Below are 20,993 nucleotides of genomic sequence, written 5' to 3'. Positions count from 1 at the left end.
TTAGCTCTTCTCTTTCCTCAACCTTATGTAAAACATGGGGGGAAACCCTTTCCAAATAAAATTAATATGAGATTCCTTTTATAATGAACAGTTCTATAAAGCAGATTACATTTAGGTAACATCTAAGAAAGTTTCAGTCAAGGGGAGTAAATAATTGTGTCTGCTTTAGAGCCCTACGGTTGAGGCTTTTGGTGTCAACTTTAGAACATTATCAATCATGGTACCATGAATTCCCGCTTAGACATGTTTCTGAATATTGCATTTGCTTAGAAAGGAACCCCGTGCTCTTTCTGGCAGCACATATACTAAAATTGGAATGATACAACGAAGATTAGAAAGAAATCCTGTCTTGCAATAAAGCAATAACTGTCTGTTGTGCACATTAAATTTTAAACAAATGCTCAATCTGAAACCAAAATTGGTTGGGGAAGAGGAGCACAATGGATTAGATACAATAGAACTCTTATTTTGTGGAATAATTCATAGGTGGTCCTCTCCTGGCAAGGTTTATGGCAAATATATGATACTGTATTATATATTAATATAATAATATATATTAATACTATAATATATATTATTTTATACTATAATATACTATAATTATATTAAATATATAAACATAATATATATTATATTAGTATATTATAATATGTTAGTATATTATAATATATAGTATAATAATTATACTATATTTTATTATATTATACAATATACTATATACTATGTAACATATTATACTATATAGTATAGTAATTACACTATAATTATATTATAAATTATAATATATATTATTATAGTATTATATATTAATCTAATAATATATATTAATACTAGACAGTCATCACCAAGTCTCAAAATTGTAGATAAACAAATAAGTAGCTCATTGTTAAAAAGAAAATAAAAATGCTTAATTTTAATATTGCCTACATTAAAGGTATTATTGACTTACAATATGGCAAATCTTATAGAAGGGAGAAGTTGTATTTGTGATTTTTAATCTTGGTTTTATACATGTATTAAGAGCAGGCATGATGGCTTATGTCTGCAATCCTAGCACTTTGGGAGGCTGAGGTGGGAGTATCCCTTGAGGCCAGTAGTTCAATACAGGAAGATCCCGTCTCTCTAAAAAGTTAGAAAAAATGACTAGCCGAGCAGTAGCACATGCATGTAGTCCCAGCTACTCAGGAAGCTGAGGTGGGAGGATTGCTTGTGTCTGGGAGGTCAGAGGCTGCAGTGCAGAGAGCTGTGATCACGCCACTGCACTCCCAGCCTGGGTGACAGAGCCAAAGCCTGTCTCTCTCTCTCTTTCTCTGTCCACACACACACACACACACACACACACACACACACACACACAAGTATACATATATACACATACATAATATACACTTATATACATATGTACACATATATACATATATGTACATACATACCTGTATATATATACACACATACACATACATATGTACATGCATGTATACCTACACACATATTATTTAACTTATGTAAGACTCGTTAAGCATAAACTACTTTGAGGCATAGGGTATTTTGCTTATTTAATTTGGCAGAACTTTATAAGCATCTATTTTGTGCCAGGCATGATTTTAAGAGCTATTGCTACACTAATTCATTCAGGCCTCATAAAATCTACTCTGTAAGGTAGGTAGTGTTACTTTCTCAGAAGAGAGGAGACTGAAACACAGAGAAGTTATGTGTCTTGACGGAGGTCGCTGAGTAGGGAGCTGTTGGAGCTGGATTGGAAGTGACACTGGCTGGCTCCAGAGTCCTTGCTGTCAATCCTGATAACTTTTGTCACCTCACGTGTACACATGATAACTGTGTAACATCAAGAGATTGTTCTTATGGTGCATGGTAAAGATTTTTTCCCTCCCATGTAAAGCTTCAGTTCTAACCAATTTGGTCTTTTTTCCCACCTATTTTTTTAAATTTGTGTAACACATGTATGGGGCGCTATCCAGTGTTACATTATTTACACTTAAATATTTAATGAAGGACGTGCAGTTCATCTTGCAGCCATAAATACTTCACTCTGTCTTGACATGTAGGGTTAGTTCTTTCCACTGGTTTGTGAGCTCCCTAAGGACAAGAATTCTATCTTGTATTTCTCTTTGTGTCTCCACAGGGCCTGGCTGGCTTAGAATAGAATTCCTGGATACCTGCTTATTGATGAATGCTGCAAGGCAGCTGTCCAGTCCTTTCCCACTGAGACACACATGCCAGACACTGTTCATAAAAGTAATACTCATTCGTGCGTGGGGCAAGTCATTTCACAGCTGTAATTTCGCCCAAATATGCATTTATATAGTCGTGGTTAAAATGGACAGATACTGTAAGATAGTACATTTGACTGGAAGCACATTATTTTTTCTGTCTTTAATGCGGAAATAATAGTTTTCAAAAATGAGCATCTGGATAATATGATACAGATTTCTCCCCTTAGTGCGCTATTTGTAGATTTCATATTGTATATAATAAATCCGGGATACGCCTAGCATAGCGTATTTCACGTAGTAGGTTCATGGTAAATGCTAGTAGAATTTTAAAAATCCCGTTAAAGCATTAGTCCTATTAAGAAGGGAGTGATGGTAGGCGAAATTTTTCATCAAAGATCTTTTGGATCTACTGAGTCTGAGTTTTTGCTTTATAGGACACAGAACCTGATATTGTTGCATGCACACTGATGACTTTATTTTTCACCTCATCCAATTCCTGAGTAACTTCTTCCCCCACAAAATCAGGACTGAGACCAAAAAAATCCAAGGCATAGTAATAATTTATGAATTTCTTTCTGCACCAGAAAGACATAAGACAAGTGTTTTTGTGAGATAAGGGACATTTCAGCAACACCGTGAGGCATGAATTAAGGTATAGGCAACTGGTCCCACCAGGTGAATGATTATCTGCAGTTGCCAGAGTGAACTGTCTCAATGGCTGATGAAGCTGCTGACCTTGACATATTTATCATCATTACTCCAGGGGACAGACACCAATATCTCTATTCTTGTGCATACATAGCCAGAAACGGAGGCACGGTCCATTGGAAAAGAATTTATGTGTATAGCTGTGTGGTGTTTGTGTGTGTGGCAGAAGGAGAGCGTTAGAGAGAGAGCAAGACAAAGAGTATTTGGTTCTTACATCTTCCTCTTTTAACTTTTTTCTATTTTTACTGAAATGGGAAAATGGCATTAGGCTGTCATCTAAAAGATCAGATTCACAATAGCTCCTCAGTCTGCAAGACTTGAAGGGGCATAGTTTTTCCTTATAAGGGAGCCAAGTAAGGCTGCAAAAAATAGACAATCTCTGTTATCATCTCTCAGGCTAGGATTGCCGGATTGCCATCTAATTCAGGGAGGCCAGAGTGAGGGATGTGACCCTGGATAATGCTGGTGCTGTATCCTGCCCCCACCCCAGGATGGTGCTGACTGCTTTCTGGCCTGGAGTTTGAAATCTGTTCCACTGTCCCATGCCCCTGGCCTGGCTTTCTGTGTTTTGCTGGCATTCTTGGGCGTCCCTTGGCTTGTGGGTACATCACCCTGATCTCTGCCTTCATCTTCACTTGGTGTCCTCCTATTGGGACTAAGTGTGTATAAATTCCTCTCTTTATAAGGACAACAGTCATGTTAGATTAGGGGCCTACCTTATTCTAATATGACCTCAACTTAACTAATGATACTCACAACAACCCTATTTCCAAATAAGACCACAGTCTGAGCTACTGGGGGCGAAGACTTCAACATATGAATTGAAGGGGAGACACTGTATAACCCATAGCAGCATCCAATCCATTGATGGGGATTCACTTGGGAGCTTTTGCCTAATTATGAATTACACAAGAAAGAGGCAGGAAGACAGCAGAAGAAATGACAGAACAGTCGATCTTTCCTGACGACGGATCTGGATGTGGAAATGTGAGGCCTGGGGGATGAAGCACGAGCCTACTCATTCATCAGAGCAGTCACCTACTGTCAGAGGACCCTGAGGGCATCTGACTTAAAATGAAATATGATGTATGAGTCAAAGAGCACTAAGGCTCCAGAGCCTTTTGCAGACTCCCAGTGGCATGTGAATTTTAGCTGCTCAGGCAAAATTATTCAAAGTCCTTGGCCTTATTCCTTTAGAAATCTGCAGGTGCTCACCTGAGAGGCCTGCCTTATGGAGGGGTACTGCTTGGGAAGGAGCAGCTCCTTTGTAAGCATCTGGTCTTCTCAGCCACTTGACTTCCTAGTAATACCGTGTTTTAAAAATAAATTTCCTATTTCCTTAACAAATATCAAAGTAGAATGAAATTCAGCCAAGATTGAATGCCCGGAACTTTGTTAGACACTTGTATGTCTAATTTCAGTTCTCACACAAGCCAATAATGTGCCTATTTCCATTTCCAGATGAAGCAACAAGGCTCAGAGTTCAGTGGCTTCCCCCAGGTGCTTGGAGGAGGCCAGCGACAGCCCAGTCCTATGCACTTTGTGTTTGGGTGTCAATTTTTGAAGGATGCAGGCAGCTTTTAAAAAAAATCTTAAATATCGGCCAGGCACGGTGGCTCAAGCCTGTAATCCCAGCACTTTGGGAGGCCGAGGCGGGTGGATCACGAGGTCAAGAGATCAAGACCATCCTGGTCAACATGGTGAAACCCCGTCTCTACTAAAAAATACAAAAAATTAACTGGGCGTGGTGGCGCGTGCCTGTAATCCCAGCTACTCAGGAGGCTGAGGCAGGAGAATTGCCTGAACCCAGGAGGCGGAGGTTGCGGTGAGCCGAGATCGCGCCATTGCACTCCAGCCTGGGTAATAAGAGCAAAACTGCGTATCAAAAAAAAAAAAAAAAAAAATCTTAAATACCACGTTGAGATAAGAATTCATTTGACCCTAAGACTCTCACGTGAAATGAGGAGTCTGGATTTAGATGATCTCTATGCGCCTGTGCAGCCCTACAATGCATCTAAAATCACGACTTTTATTTTCCTGTTTTGGATGTAAGAAGCAGAGGATGTAGTCTGTCCATCTGCTTTTTTTTTTTTTTAAGATGGAATTTTTAACATCTCATCATGGAATTTCCTGGATCTCATCCAAGTATGCAGATCCCCGTCTCCCGGAAGCACGCCTATTTTTGACTGCAGTAGAATTAGAATCTGGTCATTTGGGGGGCAATCCCTTTGGAGAGAGATTTTTCTCTTCTTCTAATGTCCCCGTGCTTCTACCGCTTCCACAGATGTTCAGAGCTGGCCACACACAGCCTCCTTTGCACTTGGCTGACAGGCAGCAGCCTGTTGCACTGGCCAGAGAAACACTACACCTTTCTGCTGAGACCGGACTCTGCTCTGGGCACCTCTCCTGTGACGCAAAGTGGGCCAACCAACAGGCTTTGACTGATTTATTTCAGGAAGACTCGCTTGTTGATGGATATGGTAATCATGCCAGTAAAATTCAATTACTGTATCCCTGAGGACCGTAGCAAGCAATAATAAATTAGGAAACATGAGCTTTGGAGTATCTGAACTGAAATTATAATGGGGATGTTGAAAAACAAACAAACAAAAATCCAAAGCATTCATTTAATAATGGATGCTGCAGTTTTCCCCACCAAAAATTAGTTCATCAACTAACCCTTTGTTCTTGTCATAAAAGAATATGACTGAGACACAGCCAAGAACATTTTATCTTAATTACTTAGTATTGTTGTAGCTCCCAGGGCACCCCTGCCTTCTGGGTAATGGTGCACAGAGGGGAAGCAGCCGCTGGAAGGGCCTCCCACCACCCTAATCCGTGCTGGGCTTACACATGCTCGCGGCTCATGGCGTTGGGTTTCAGGTTGCCAGCCAGGGCTGAGCTTTGAATGGAAGCTGTAATCTCGGAAGGTCTGCCTAGCACTGAACCACTGGCATCCATCAGGAATGTCAAGTCACACATTGTCCTATGAACTTGAGCCCGCTTTCCTGATGTCCTTTTTCACTCCTGGCCTTTCCACCCTGTCTTTCTTACTTTATGTGACAGTTTATGACTTCTCCTGTTTGTGCCTTCTGCCTGTGAGTTGTGCACGGGTCTCCACTATGCCATGGTAGACCTTGCAGAATTAGCTGACATATCTTATCCAACATACATTTTAAGTGGAAGGGGTGGTGACTGAGATAGGCAAGAAATTTTGGGGTGCCAGAATGTTCCATTTCTTGAGTTACAGGCTGGCGCCACAGGTGTGTTCACTTTGTGAAAGTTTATCAAACTGTGCACTTTAAGATTTGTGCAGTTGTCGGCACATATTTTATTCTTCTTTAAAATTAATTAAACGCAGAATGAAGTGTTTCTATAGGAAAGCAGAACAGTGGCTTTGGGACAGCAGCTTTAATTTATATCTGAAAACAAATTAGCTTGATGCAGCAGATTGGATACAACTGACTGTACAGTCACCCTGTGCTGGGACACAAGCATGGCTCCTCGGCTAATTAACAGACACCAGGGCATTCTCCTCCACTCGGAAATGTTCACTGGCTTGTGCTTTCAGGGGAGGGTGTGACTTTTACAATGAAAAGGTTTGCCAGCTGGTGGCATGAGATGCATCCTTCCTAGTGCAGTGGGGCCATGCTGCTGGGACACATGGAGAGACATGCTGGCCCCAAGCATGAAGAGCAGCCCTTCATGTGCACAGGTGACTGCAGGAGGCAGGGTGCAGGCTGCCCTTCTTGTCCTGCTGAGAGCTGTGACATCAGGACACCTTACCAAGGACTGGGCATAGTAAGTAGGTGGTCATCTCAAACATCACCTTGTAACCCCTTTCTGTCCCAACAGTCTCTGTCACCTCTGTCATCTACCCTCTGCCCTCCACAGCTGGCCTTACACAGCAGTAGCTCCTACCAGCCACTAGTTCTACCATCTCTGTTCCCAAACCCCACCCTGGCACTGACTCCTTCTCACTTAGACCCCTCTTTGTCTTTTCTGAAAGTTTCCAGTTGTTTCCCAACGCCTCCCTCTACCTGTCTGCTATCTAGAGGTGTAAAAGTGGTCCTTTCAAAAACTGAAATGTGCTTGTTTGGATTCTGGGATGAAACTCCATTATCTCCGTAGCTGTGAAGACAAAGCTTGCCCCCTTGTACTAGCTATGGTCTGGGTGTGTCTCCCGGATTCATATGTTGAAACTTAACTGCCAACACGATGGTATGAAGAGGTGGTGTCTTTAGGAGGTGCAGCGCCCTCATGAATGGAATTAGCAGCCTCTTTTATAAGAGGTTAAAGGGAGCTCTCAGGACCTTTCTGCCCTTCCATCGTGTGAGGACACAGCATCTGAGGCACCATCTTGGATGCAGAGAGCAGCCCTCACCAGACACCAACCTGCTGGTTCTTTGACTTTGGACTTCCCAGCTTCCAGAACTGTGAGAAACAAGTTTCTATTATTTATCAATTACCCAGTCTCAGGAATATGGTTATAGTAGTACAAATGAGCTAAAATAGTACTTAGGTCCTATATGCTCTTTCTGGAATGTTCTCCACTTAGCCACCAACAAGGCTTGTTCTCTTGCCTCCTATAAAACATGTTTCAAGCGTTCAAACTAAAATGCAGCCTCCTTATCTCCCTCCCCATAGGTGCATTTGGCCTTAGTCCTTGTCACGTAATATATGTTGTGTTTCACTTGTCTTACCTGTTGTCTCTTCCTTCAACGTCAGGACCTTATTCCACTCTGTGCCAATGGAGTTTCTGTAAAGGCTGGGATTTTTTCTATCCCAGTTGCTCTCACATTGCCCGGCGCATGGTAGGGACTCCATGTGTTGACTGCACTGTGGAATGAATCTGAGCTTGGCTTACTTCTCCAGGGGTATCCTCTGCCATGTCCCTGCAAACTCACTGTGCCCCAGTCCTTTGTGATCCATGAAGCTTCACATCATTCCACCAAAAGTCAGTACACGCAGTTCCTTCCTCCTGCAATACCCGTCTCCCCTTTCTACACATACCGAGCTTGTCTTCGTCCTCTGGATTCCACTGGAGCTTCAGCGACTCCATAGTGCCTTCCCACGGTGCGCACACAGTGCATGGACCGTGCTGGCTGCTACCGGCTTGTTCAGGCCTCAGTCTTCACCAGAGACATTAAGCAAACCCAGGGCCAGACAGTGCCATTGTGTCTTTCCCCCTGAGCCTGGGTCTTTAGATGTGTGATGAGATGATACATAAATGACGTGCCTAAAGACATACAGGCAGCTGGTCGCAAGGACAACACTAGTTTCCAGATATGCTGGTCTTCCATTCACGGTACTTTACTTGTTATTTCCGTTAGAGAACTCCTTTGAGAAGACATTCTCATTAACCTTCCTGAAACTCACATTCCTCAAATTCTTTACATTAATCAAAATGTCAAGTAATTAATTGCTTTTCATGAAGTGGCTCTTACTGCATAGATTATTTTGAGATGTTTTGAAATTACTCAAGCAAAAGAAAGATATCCTGGGCAAACTGCAGGTTATTGTAACCTCAAACCTTTTAGCTCGAAGTTCGAAATGCTCCCCTACTTTCTTTCCTGGATAGTTGGAGCCTTATCGAGGCTTTCTTATTTGTTTGAAATTGTCTTCTCTCAGGGTCTCAGCAGCTTCGGAGAACTGAGCTGTTTTTACGGCCCATCTCCAGGCCCCTTGAGGGCTGGTGCCTGTGCACACCTCCACAGGCAGCCCAAATGGCAAGGTCGAGGTTGGACTTAGGTGATGAGATCTTTTCATTTTCTATCTTCCTCGTGGATCCTGGCATCTCATCAGCATAGGGACCAGGTAACACTAAGGGGAAAGCATTCAGATTAGCGCATGCCCATCACTGCACAAACCCAACCGGATTGGGCAAGGCCCGATTCCTCCCCTTCCTTCGCTCCTGCCACCCAGCCTGAGGCTCATTTTCCCTTCCTGCTAGAGCGCTGCTTGTTTTCAGCGGTTGCTAAGCAGCGTGTAACTTGCTGGCAGGGCTTGCAGCGGCCTAGCCTCTCCCAGCAGGCTCTTTGGGTTAACCCCATGTGAAAAAATGGAGTTTCAAAACACAGGGCTGTGTCACAGTCCAGAGAAGCTGGACCCAGAGTCCATAACAAGCCACACCTTGCTTTGAGGGGCACAGATTCCGATGGGTCCCAGATCCAAGGCCACTGGCACTTGACTTTGAGTTCTGGCTCCACCCCTTAGTAACTGAGTGACTTCTAGAAAGTGACTGACCCTCTCCGATTAAGTCTTAGTTTTCTCATCTGTGAAAGGCGTTAGGCCAGTACGGTGGCTCAGGCCTATAATCCCAGCACTTTTGGAGGCCAAAGCAGGTGAATCACCTGAGGTCAAGAGTTCGAGTCCAGCCTGGTGACCAACATGGTGAAATCCCGTCTCTACTAAATGCAAAAAATTAGCCAGGTGTGGTGGCAAAATGCCTGTAATCCCAGCTCCTTGGGAGGCTGAAGCAGAAGATTGCTTGAACCCGGGAGGCGGAGTTTGCAGTGAGCTGAGATTGCAGCATTACACCCCAGCCTGGGCAACAAGAGTGAAACTCTGTCTCAAAAAAAAAAAAAAAAAAAAAAAAAAAAAGGATAATAGTATAATTTCTGCATATGTCATTCTAAGGATTAAATGAGTTAAGTGTGAAAAGTGCCCGGAGTCCATTATGCGGTGAGAACCCAGAACTCAGGGTGTGTTCGCTGCTAGTCATGTGATTTGCACAGCACTGCCATGCCTGTCATCTGCCTCCACATCACTACAAGTCACCTGGCTAAAGTAACTGTTGATACTTCCATTTTAAAGATGGAAAACAGGCACCCAGAGGCAAGGGGGCTTGGTCAAAGCCAAACATCTGAACTAAGGTTGGAGTCAGGTTTCCTAATGACTTGTTTTGTGTTTTTCCTACTTTGTTGCAGCGCCCCAGAGATACCTAAGTCTCAAGATTCTTTCCATCCGGACTTTTCTTTCAGGAAGAGAAATTAATTGGAGGCAAGCGAGTCTGTGCATCTTGCTTCCTACTTCGAAACAATATAACTTTTGATCAACACTGAATCATCCCCAAGATGAAAACTATGTGTGCCTCCATTGTCTGTCTAGCATAATGGGATTGAACACGTAACTGGACTTCATGTGAGACCACGAGGACTGGACAAGGCAAAACTGGCCTTGAGGTATGTGGTCTGAAATCATGCTTCCGATCTATAAAGTGGCAGGGCCGTAGAAAAGCTGAGCTTCACAAAATCAAAGATAGTGAGAGAATGTCAAACCACCCAGGAAAAAGTGGATAATTTTAAGTCTGCTTCTCTGGACTCCTAATGACTCTAATTACACTGCTTCTGCTTTTTAGGGTCAGTTCATTTAGCTGATTGCCAAAAGGGCAGCAAATTTGATCCTCGAAACTACAATTTCACTTTGTTCTGTTATAGCCCTGAGCTACACTTTACCCTAGCCTGGTCTGGGTCTCTCCGGGAAACCTGGTGAGAGGAGGTGGGTAGTGACTTTTCACTCTTTTTAGAATCAACTTTAAGACTATAAGCAGTAGGTGACATTTTGGATATCACTTTCAAACATTTTTCATACGTTCTGGACCATTATGTAGCTAATACTCTTTAAATTCACTTACTTATTTATAATTTTAGAAGCTTTAAAACACTGTTTTATTAGTCAGAATAGGCTAGGCTTTGTTGCAGTACCAAATAAACCCTGATATTGCAAAGGCTTAACACAGCAAAGCTTTGGTTTTCCATATGAACAAAAGCTCAGCATCACTGATGGTTAGAGAAATGCAAATCAAAACCACAATGAGATACCATCTCATGCCCGTCAAAATGGCAATTATTAAAAAGTCAAGAAATAATAGATGCTAGCAAGGCTGTGGAGAAATAAGAACACTTTACACTGTTGGTGGAATATAAATTATTGGGGAAGACAGAGTGGCGACTCCTCAAGGATCTAGAACCAGAAATACCATTTGACCCAGCAATCCCATTACTGGGTATATACCCAAAAGAATACAACTCATTCTACTATAAAAATACATGCACATGTACATTTATTGAAGCACTATTTACGATAGAAAAGACTTGGAACCAACCCAAATGCCCATGAATGATAGACTGGATAATGAAAATGTGGTACATATACACCATGGAATACTATGCAACTGTAAAAAGTAATGAGATCATGTCCTTTTCAGGGACATGAATGAAGCTGGAAGCCATCATTCTCGGCAAACTAACACAGGATCAAAAAACCAAACACCACATGTTCTCACTCATATGTGGGAGTTGAACAATGAGAACACATGGACACAGGGAGGGGAGCATCACACACCAGCACGAGTGGGTAGATAGGGGAATGAGGGTAGGAAGAGCATTAGGACAAATAGCTAATGCATCAGGGCTTAAAATCTAGATGACGGGTTGATAGGTGCTGCAAACAACCATGGCACGTGTATTCTGACGTAACAAACCTACACGTTCTGCAGTTGTATCCTGGAACTTGAAGTAAAATAAAATAAAAAGGTTTGGTTTTCATTCCTGTGAAATCCACTGCAAATCAGATGACTTTCCAGGGCAGCTTTTCTTGGAGACAGATGGCAATGGCTAGATCCAGTCTTACTCCATTGTAGAATGCCACCATCTCACAATGTGACCTCCAGGGCCACTGATGCAGAGGAAGAATGACTGGAGGGCTGTGCACCTGCTCGTCAGTGCCTTAGCCCAGAGCTTATGTAGTTTTCTGCCCCATTTCATTGGTGAAGATCAGTCACATGACCCCTCCTAGGTGCAAAGGGGCTGGAAGTAGAGAGGCGCACCGGGGGTATTTGCTGAGCACAACTGCCTTGCCCAGAGATGGAAAATGAAGACTGATGTTACCACTTGCTGTGCAGAAGAGATGGTCATAAACAGATATAATAAGAACAATGTATTAAATTCTAGGTAGATATTATTACCTGCTAAACATTCTTGGCTTTTAGCCTTGGGTGTATTTAATTTGTCCAAAAGATGATGATAGGGGAGAGAGAAAGAGAGAGAGGATGAGAGATCAAGACGTATTACCACTGGAGACTTTCTCCCTGAAGAAATCAGGAATGTTGGCTGGGCATGGTGGCTCACGCCTGTAATTCTAGCACTTTGGGAGGCCAAGGTGGGAGGATCACCTGAGGTCAGGAGTGTAAGGCCAGCCTGACCAACATGGAGAAACCCCATTTCTACTAAAAATACAAAAATTAGCCAGGCATGGTGGTGGGCACCTGTAATCCCAGCTCCTTGAGAGGCTGAGGCGGGAGAATCGCTTAAACCCAGGAGGCGGAGGTTGCAGTGAGCCGAGATTGCACCACTGCACTCCAGTCTGGCAACAAGAGAAAACTCAGTCTTCAGAAAAGAGATAAAAAAAAAGGGGGGGGGGGAAGAAATTAGAAATGTTGAAGTATCACTGGGTAAGGAATAACTTTTTCTCATTATATGATTCAATGTTGTTCTATACCTTGTCCATATCCTATCTAAAATCACTCTCTTTCCACCTAAAACCATCTTGGCAATGCTCCACATGCCATGCTCTGGAAAAATGCTGCCCTGCTGGGCCTGAGACCGTGACTTGCAATCTGCTTCCTGTGGTGGTGACTGTGGTGTCATCATTCAAAGCAGTAGCAAACATTTATGAAGACTGACTGTGTGCCTGGCACTGTGCCTGCACTGCTGAGGACACAGTTGAAAATGACCATCCTGCCTTTAGGATGTCATAGAATGGGGAGAAGAATAAACTTGTATTACAACACAGTGTAAGAAACACATCTGGGTAACTACACGGTGCTCATGGGGTGAGTATTCGAGGAGTGATCCTTGAAGGACAGCAGATTTTTCAAGAAAAAAATCCTAATATGCTAGTTGTGTAGTGTTCACTATTTCAAGTTATTTCCTTTGACTTTTTCTTTCCGTGGTATTAGTGATATTCTATTCAAGGTGAAGTCCAGTCCACTAGTAGAAGAATTAAAAATCAGCGAATATTTTCCAGGTACTTTGAATTGAGTGTCCCTTGAGGCATCAAATATTCTCAGAGGGCAAATGATAAGCCACACAATGCCATGGCAGGATACGGGGAACCGGATTGCAAGTCACAGAGGTTAGTAACAGTGTCAGATCAATACCGTGGTTATTGATGGAAGCAACTGAATGTCGGCCAAAAGGAGTGAGCTGTGGTGTTGACCGGCAGGTCCTGGTCCTATTTCCCTGCTGTGCACCACTGACCCTGTGCTCAAGTTGCCTTCTTAGTAAAATTAGAGGATTGGACCAAATGCAGAGCTCCTGCACTATGGATGTTCTTCGATGCAAAGGAGGCTCTCCCCTCAAGCCCCTCCCTGTAGATGAATGGCCTTGGAATCCTGCCACTGTAAGTTTAGCCTCAGCCAACCCATCAGTTGTTACTTTGGTGCATTTAGGTTGGGTTTTTATGTGTTGAGGGAAATAGAATTAATCTCATCACCATCGTTTTCATGTATTTCTATTTTATTTAGTAGTACTATGAGCCAGGCACTCTTCCAAGTATTCTTACAATATTAATTAATTTAATCTGCATGATGATGAGTACCATTATTACACCCATTTTAGAAATGGGACAACTGAGGTTCAAGGAGGTTAAATAATTCGCTCAAGATCAACTGTCTATGGAGGGGCAGAGCAGGGTTCAGTCTCAGGCAGGCTGGGTATAGAATTTGTCTGCACTGTCTCTGGACAAAATAATTGAATCATAGTAAGATGAAAATGAAGTATGTAGTAATGACACATTAAAAGAAGATCTTAAAAAAAATAAATGTAATAAGACAAGGACAGATGCTGCACATAACCTTTGGGCTAAATCCTTTAAAGGGGAAACAAAGAATGAATTATCTACTATGGGAAAAAGAGAAGAAAAATGCCTACACCCTGGTAGGCTTTCTACATATAAGCTCATTTGCTCCTTACAAGACTCCAGGAAGTGGGTGCCATTATCATCGCCATTTTACAGAGGAGGCTGAAAGACTTGTTCGAGGTCACACAGCTAGTACGTGGATGAAGCCAGGTCCATATTAAAGTGCCTAGAGACTCACTAAAGGATGGGCTGGGGAATCCACAGCAGAAGGCTCTGAGAGTCCTGGTGGGCAGATGCCTTGCGGTAAATGAGTCTCTGTGCTGTAGGAATCTGAAGGACCAGCTTACCTGCAGCAACTCACTTCGATCAGAAGGAGCAGGTCTACTTAGGGGAAACATGCACAGTGCATAGCAGATGGCTGTCAACATTGAGAAGAGCTGAAGCACTGAAGGACTAACCGCACCCTCACTTGATGGAAATGTAGCTACAAGCTCCTCACCCGTGTTTGACCAGGGTTCCACAGTCCTGGCACTATGAACATCTGGGTGGATGATTCTTTGTTATTGGAGGCTGTCCTGTGCATTGTGGGATGTTGAGTGGCATCCCTGGCCTCCACCCACTAGGTGCTAGTATCTATGTCCACCCTATCCCCCCAGCCGTGACAACCAACCACAAATCTCTCCCAACAAGGCCAAATGTTCCTTGGAAGGCACGCTCACTCCCTGGTTGAGAACCACGACTTTGATCTTATACCTGGGCTTATGAACGGTGAACGCTTCCAGAAACGAGCCTGTTCTGATGTCGAGGAGTTCAATATTCCCTAAAATTCCTTCCGACTCTCAGAAACTGAAAGAAAGAAAAAAAAAAAATGGTGGGTTAGCTTCTGTAGTGCAGATACTTTGCCATTCAGTTAAGTGTGTATATTTGAGGGGCTGAATGGCTATGCAGAAGGTGGTTTGGAAAACCTACTCATCACATTTCTGCACAATACCTGTATTGCATTTTATCTATATGCCTGTTATTTCCGCTCTCCTCATGCGCGATCCCATTCTTATTTTGCACCGTATTGCCCTCTAGCGGTCACTTCTCTTTGTAGCACACGGAAGAGAGGCACTGAAACAAATGGCTTTTGAAGAAGGAAGCCCAGGAGGGAACGGGCTGGGGGCAGTGGGCGTGGCTCCCGGAGCCTGGTAACTTCTGGCTTCGCGGAGTGCGAGCGGCCTGTGTCGCCTCCGCGCCGCGCGCTTTCCTTCCCACGCCCCACCCTTCTTCCTGCGAGCCCTCGCCGCCGCTTTCCACCACCCAGTGACCCTTTGCTCCTCCCGCCGGGATTCCGGACCTCTACTTTTTGCAGAGAGAATTCGAAGCTACTTCCATTTCAAACAGAAAGAGCATCCTGTGGCTAGAAATATCCGACCAGGAGCGTTTACCGAATGCCTCGAAGGAAGTTGCTACATGAAAAATGACACGATGAGCTGAAAAAAATATATATATAGATAGATAGATAGATAGATAGATAGATGCGTTGTTGTCGCTCTTGGTTCTCAGCCGGACCTCAAAAACTTCCCCAGAATTTTTTTCCTCCAAAGTCAAGCCAGCTGCTTTGCAAGTGCCCCCTTTCTTTCTTCTCCTCGCCCATCTCCAGACAGTTTAGTTAACCCCAGTGGAACAGGAACCGACCTACAAATGCATGTGTATGTCATCTTAAGAGCTTTGGTAAACCTACTTAAATTTCAGACAGCTAGAGACTGTCATAATGGCTTTCTTCTGTCGATAGGTGACGTGTAATTAGTACCCCTGTAAAGTCCTTTGAGGATAGCTTTTTCTTTTAAGAATGGAAACCCAGAGAATTAAGACAAAGCTACTCTCTGGAGTTATGCGTCATCTGCAAGGAGGAAAATTTTAAGAGTACCTCTGCATCTACACGTGAGCTTCAGTTATGTGTTTAACCGTCTCAAGATACAACACCTAAACGTCAAACCATTTAAGCCTGGTTGGTGAATTTATGATAGAGCTGACTTTTTTTTTTATAAAATAAGTTTTCCGTTTCCAGAAAATAAAATTGTATTTAAGGGTATAGGCACATGCATTATGTGTTTAACTGTCTCAAGATACAGCACCCAAACGTCAAACCACTCAAGCCTGGATGGTGAATTTATGATACAGATTTTTTTTTTTTTTTTTTGTAAAGTAAGTTTCGTTTCCAGAAAATAAAATTGTATTCAGGAGTATAGGCGCCAACACTTCTTTTAGCAATTAATCAAAATTAATGACCAAAAAGTTTAATTCTAGACTAGAGCTAATTGGTTCCTAGCTATGAAAGCAGTTTTGATTTTAGGCCATATCAGTGCAGGACAACACAGAACAAAGAGCCTGGAGGGTCAGATATTGTGAAGAGTCAGTTTGCAGAAGTCCTTTGGGTCAGCCACAGCTGGATTTCCTCAAGATTATAGGCTTCGTAGGATAAACACCACTTCTTTATTTCTGCTCTGTATGAACACCCAGCAGATGAAGTTCCACTACCCCCTTTCCCCTGCCCCCACATTTAAAGACCCTTCTCCTTCTTTTTTCTTTTCTATCCCTGTGAATGCTTAAACATCAGCCTGTGCTTTAGAACCATAAAGTTCTCCTCCCAGAACTCACAGAGGCCCGTGATGAGGAAGAGCCTCAGGTTTCAGCTTAACTTGCTTCTCAGAATTTTGCATCCAGCCTCAGGCGCCATCTGTTTAGAGTGGTCAGCAGCTGATAGCAGTCTGTATCCATTACGGTATGTCCTGGCCATCATAGCACCAGGATTCTGGCAGCAAGCAGGGCGGCTCATGGACCAGGAGAGCAGCTTGGGTATGCAAGACAAGGTCTGGATTCAAGAATACAAAATTACAATTACAGATACCTTCAATGATCATATCTGTAGAACAAGGATAATTAAAAGAGATCAGGGGCTAGGTGCACTGGCTCACTCCTGGAGTCCCAACACTGGGAGGCCGAGGTGGGGGGGGGGGGATCACTTGAGTCCAGGAGTTCAAAACCAGCCTGGGCAACATAGTGAGACCCTGTCTCTTCAATCAATACAAATAAATAAATAAATAAATAAATACATGTTTCATAAAAAGAAATGGAAAAAATAGACATCTCCAGTGTGAATATTTGTTTATGTTTCTGAAGATGATTAAACCCCTTTTATTTTGTCATTTGACGTGCTCTGGCCCCAAGAACCCAGAATGACATGGGCCTGACCCCTAATCCTCGGGTGATAAATGCTACCTAAAAGCAAAGATGACGTCTACGGAGGGCGTGAAACAAGGCTCCCATTAGGGGATTTGCCAGCTTGCTCAGTGTAAGTGGTGAACCCCGGTAGTGTGGGTCCCGGAAGTTGGTGTGACGCCAAGCTGCCCACTCAGAGGGCTCAGGCGTTCCCCCAGAGGACTCGCACCCCGTTCATAGCTCTGCAGTTGTAAGCAGCCAAGATGATTTGGGGGAACTTCTGTGTGACACAGGGATCACGAGGAAACCTTCCATAACAAGTGATTGAATTGTTCAAGAATTTTCGAAACCCTCTAACTGGAGCAGCAGGATGAAGGCGGAAGGATACCTGAGTGATCACTGCTGGCTGACATCATCAGATGATTCATGTGAACAATATGCCACAAAACCCCAGGAACAAAATACAGGTCCTGTCTTTCGCACACCGTGTCCACGGCTAACGTGAACCTTTTATCCTATTACTGGATGGTCCATTGAAGCCGATCTTAGGAAGTTAGAACTATCATGAGAGAAGATGAGACCCAGTCTATGTGGAAGGGTGCTTATTTTATTATTAGCTAATTTATTTATTTTTGAGACAGAGGTTTGCTCTTGCCCAGACTGGAGTGCAATGCACAATCTCGACTCACTGCAACCCCCGTCTCCCAGATTCAAGCGATTCTCCTGTCTCAGCCTCCTGAGTAGCTGTAATTACACATGTGCCACCAGGCCCAGTGAATTTTTTTTTGTATTTTTAGTAGAGATGCAGTTTATCCATGTTGGTAAGTCTGGTCTTGAACTCCCAACCTCAGGTGATCAGCCCGCCTCGGCCTCCCAAAGTTCTGGGATTACAGGTGTGAGCCACCACACCCAGTGGGGTGTTTTTGTTGTTTTTTGTTTTTTGTTTTAAAGAGGTGCTAGTAACAGTGGTGACTTTCCTTCCTTACATTAAATTAATGACTAACTCTGCATATAAAATCTTGTGCCCTTCTGCTCTTCTTCCTCCACTCCCTCTCCTTTTGCAGGAAAACTATATTTCGGGACTATGCCCAGCAGTGATGGCTTCAGGATTCACAATAAATTGTTTCGCCTTTAAGGGGATGAGAGGCAAAATGTCTAACAGCTGAAAAAAGGCGCAGGCCGGGGAGATCCCAATTTTGTGAAGCCCGAGGCTCACATAATTTCTTTAAAAAAGAATATAAAATTACAAATACAAAATCAGGCAGGAAAGTGAACATTTCTTTAGAATGAAAAATGATATCACCAAAAATTATTGGTGACAGGGAGGTTTAGATCCTTTTTCTCCTGAAGATTTCTTTAGGTAATTTACCAAAAATGCCCGATTAGAAATGCTTTCTGATTGAAAGCCAGCTTCCTCTCCTCCCGGAACACTCAATGACTCCTCCCAGAGCGCACGGAGGCCTGTGATGAAGAAGAGCCTCAGGCTTCAGCTTCATCTGCTTCTCGAGAGTTTGCGCCTGGTCTCAGGTGCCACCTATTTGGAGTGGTCAGCAGCTGCTAACAGTCTGCATTGATACAGGCAGGTCCCGGCCATCATAGCGTCAGGGTCTCGGAAGCAAGCAGGGTGGCTCGTGGACGAGGAACGCAGCTTGGGTGTGCAAGACGAGGTCTGGATTCGGGTCCTGCTCATTACTTACCCGGTGAGTGAACTTGAGGTGCTGTACTTCTTGGAACCTCTTTTTTGCTCTATCTGTAGAACAAGGATAATTAAAAGAAATCAGGGGCTGGGTGCGGCGGCTCACTCCTGTAATGCCAGCGCTTTGTGGGGCCAGGGCTGTGGGGGGGGTCTCTTGAGTCCAGGATTTCAAGACCAGCTTCGGTAACATGGTGAGATCCTGTCTCTACAAGACAAACAAATAAAAAACCCACAAAAATTAGCCTGAATTCCAAGCTACTAGAGAAACTGACATGGGAGGATTGTGTGAACCTGGGAGGCAGAGGTTGCAGTGAGCCAAAATTGTGCCACTGCACTCCAGCCTGGGTGACAGAGCAAGCACCTGTCCCCCTGCTCCCCCCAAAAGTTGGGTACATAAAACACACACCAAAGCACCTGGCATAGGACAAACACTCAATGAGCCTTTGTCTGAGAGTGAAATGTATTTTCAAGTTTGATACTGAAAGTTATGTGTGTGTCTCTGCATTTGTCTCATCCCCCACCCTCCCTTCACTCTTGACTACCAGAGACATTGAAGATCATTGAAAAATCCATTCCCCAGTTAATGTTGCCTGGCTCGCCTTTTATACTATCTGTCGGATCCAATCCATCATGTATGTAATCATATTATACACTGGCTGCTCTATGAATAAGAAATGAGTGGAGGGTGTCTTGTTTTTTCTGCCGTTTCCCTATCGTGTAGGACGAGGTACAGAATGCAGATTTCAGTTCCACAGCTGAAGGGTACAGTTAATAAATCATCTTCATGTCTGGGATGGAAGACAGGCTTCTTGGGGATTCCGTCATGGTGGTGGAAGACGGGCCTTCTTCCTGATCAGTGCTTTGGGTGCCAGCTTACTCTGGTCAATGAGAGCAAATGGAAACCTTAGAATTCAACCGTATCTGCCTGGGCGTGATGTGGGATGAACTGAAAAACCAGAGTTCCAAGGTGGCTTGGGTAACGTGCCTACTGAAACTTACACTTCCTTACAAACATCAGCAAGGTGTTAAGACAAAATACTCTTTTGTGCTGCAGAAGATTTTGCAATCTTTGGGTGACAGGAAAGCTTTTCCATTTCCTTAGCTGTAAAATAGAGATAAAAGCCCCCTTGTTTGCTTCACTGGATCACTTGGAGAGCAAAATATAAGAATGAAAGTGAAAACGCCTTGCATATCCAGGGGGAGCTTGCACTATTGCTGTTAAAAGCGGTAGCATAAATTAGCAGCGTGAAACCTTTATCAGTTTTCCAACAACCCACTTTTCAGCAATGATTTCCTCGTGCTTCTTACATTTGCATTTTGGTGCTGTTTTGTTGTTTAGATAGGTTATAGAAATTAATGGTTAAATGTTAAGTTCTACTGGATTCTCTCTGTCAAATTGGAGTAACATAGGGAAGGCAATGTATTAATGTATTTATGGTCTGTTTTCAGGGGCCGTGGTCTCCTGCAAATTGCTAAAACCTGTCTCAAGTATGATGAAACAGCGCCATCGTGTGGCCTCGAGGCTTACCACCCGTCACTCATCTGCCTTTGGATTTTGATGCAACATTGGTAAGTAAACATGAAAAATTATATTTTCCGTTTGAACAAAAAGAAATACATTTATCTGTATTTACCTACATAAATATATGTTGAAATAATGGAAATTGAGGTAAATTTGGTGGAAATATCTTATAGCTGTATTTGTGAATAACTTATTAGAGAAAGTATCCATTCATCATTGGTATGGACACGCTTGAATAATGTTTGAGTGACAGCAAGCTTAATATTGTTTAAAAGTCTGTCTTCCTGATGGTGGTAACTAAAAAAATGCGCTCTCCCAGGATATCTCCCCCTCTTCTCGGATGAAAAAGTCTATATAATGCGTTTATTTCATGAAACGTATTTTACTGTGTGCGGAGGGGGGAAGGAAAGAGGTATATAAGGCAACATATTTAACAGAAAATAAGAATAAAAATTGTAAAAGTATTCTTCGTTAGAGCTACTCATTTATCCTGAAGCAACCAAGGCAGAAGCACTTTTGGGAGCGGTGTGGTCACTGCATTGGGCTGTTCCTAAACAGATGAGCCTTTGCCAGAAAATGTTTGTTAGGAATGATAGCATAGCAAGGAATAGTTCTCTCTCTTTTTAAAATGGGTTATGAATGACAGTAACAGTAATAACAGTGTGTTTATTTAGCAATGCACTGTCCGAAGCACTTTGCCTGCCTTGTTTCATATATTAATTGGAGAGGAGTTCAGTCATGGCCATTTAAAAAATGTAATCTAATT

The 20,993-nt window shown here is 43.2% G+C and overlaps 1 long non-coding RNA gene across 1 annotated transcript; it reads left to right on the top strand.

Moving 5' to 3' along the window:
- Positions 1-843: 843 nt before the first annotated feature.
- LOC141580158 (uncharacterized) lies at positions 844-20,268 on the top strand. The gene is made up of 3 exons (XR_012512252.1): positions 844-10,126; positions 18,589-18,709; positions 20,155-20,268. It is a non-coding gene; the product is annotated as an uncharacterized LOC141580158 (long non-coding RNA).
- The last annotated feature ends 725 nt before the right edge of the window (positions 20,269-20,993 follow it).

This window comes from Saimiri boliviensis, chromosome 10 (genome assembly GCF_048565385.1).
Source record: "Saimiri boliviensis isolate mSaiBol1 chromosome 10, mSaiBol1.pri, whole genome shotgun sequence".
Classification (NCBI taxonomy): Eukaryota; Metazoa; Chordata; class Mammalia; order Primates; family Cebidae; genus Saimiri; species Saimiri boliviensis.
The sequence above is the reverse complement of the archived record's forward strand: the minus strand, read 5'-3'. Positions and strand labels throughout refer to the sequence as shown.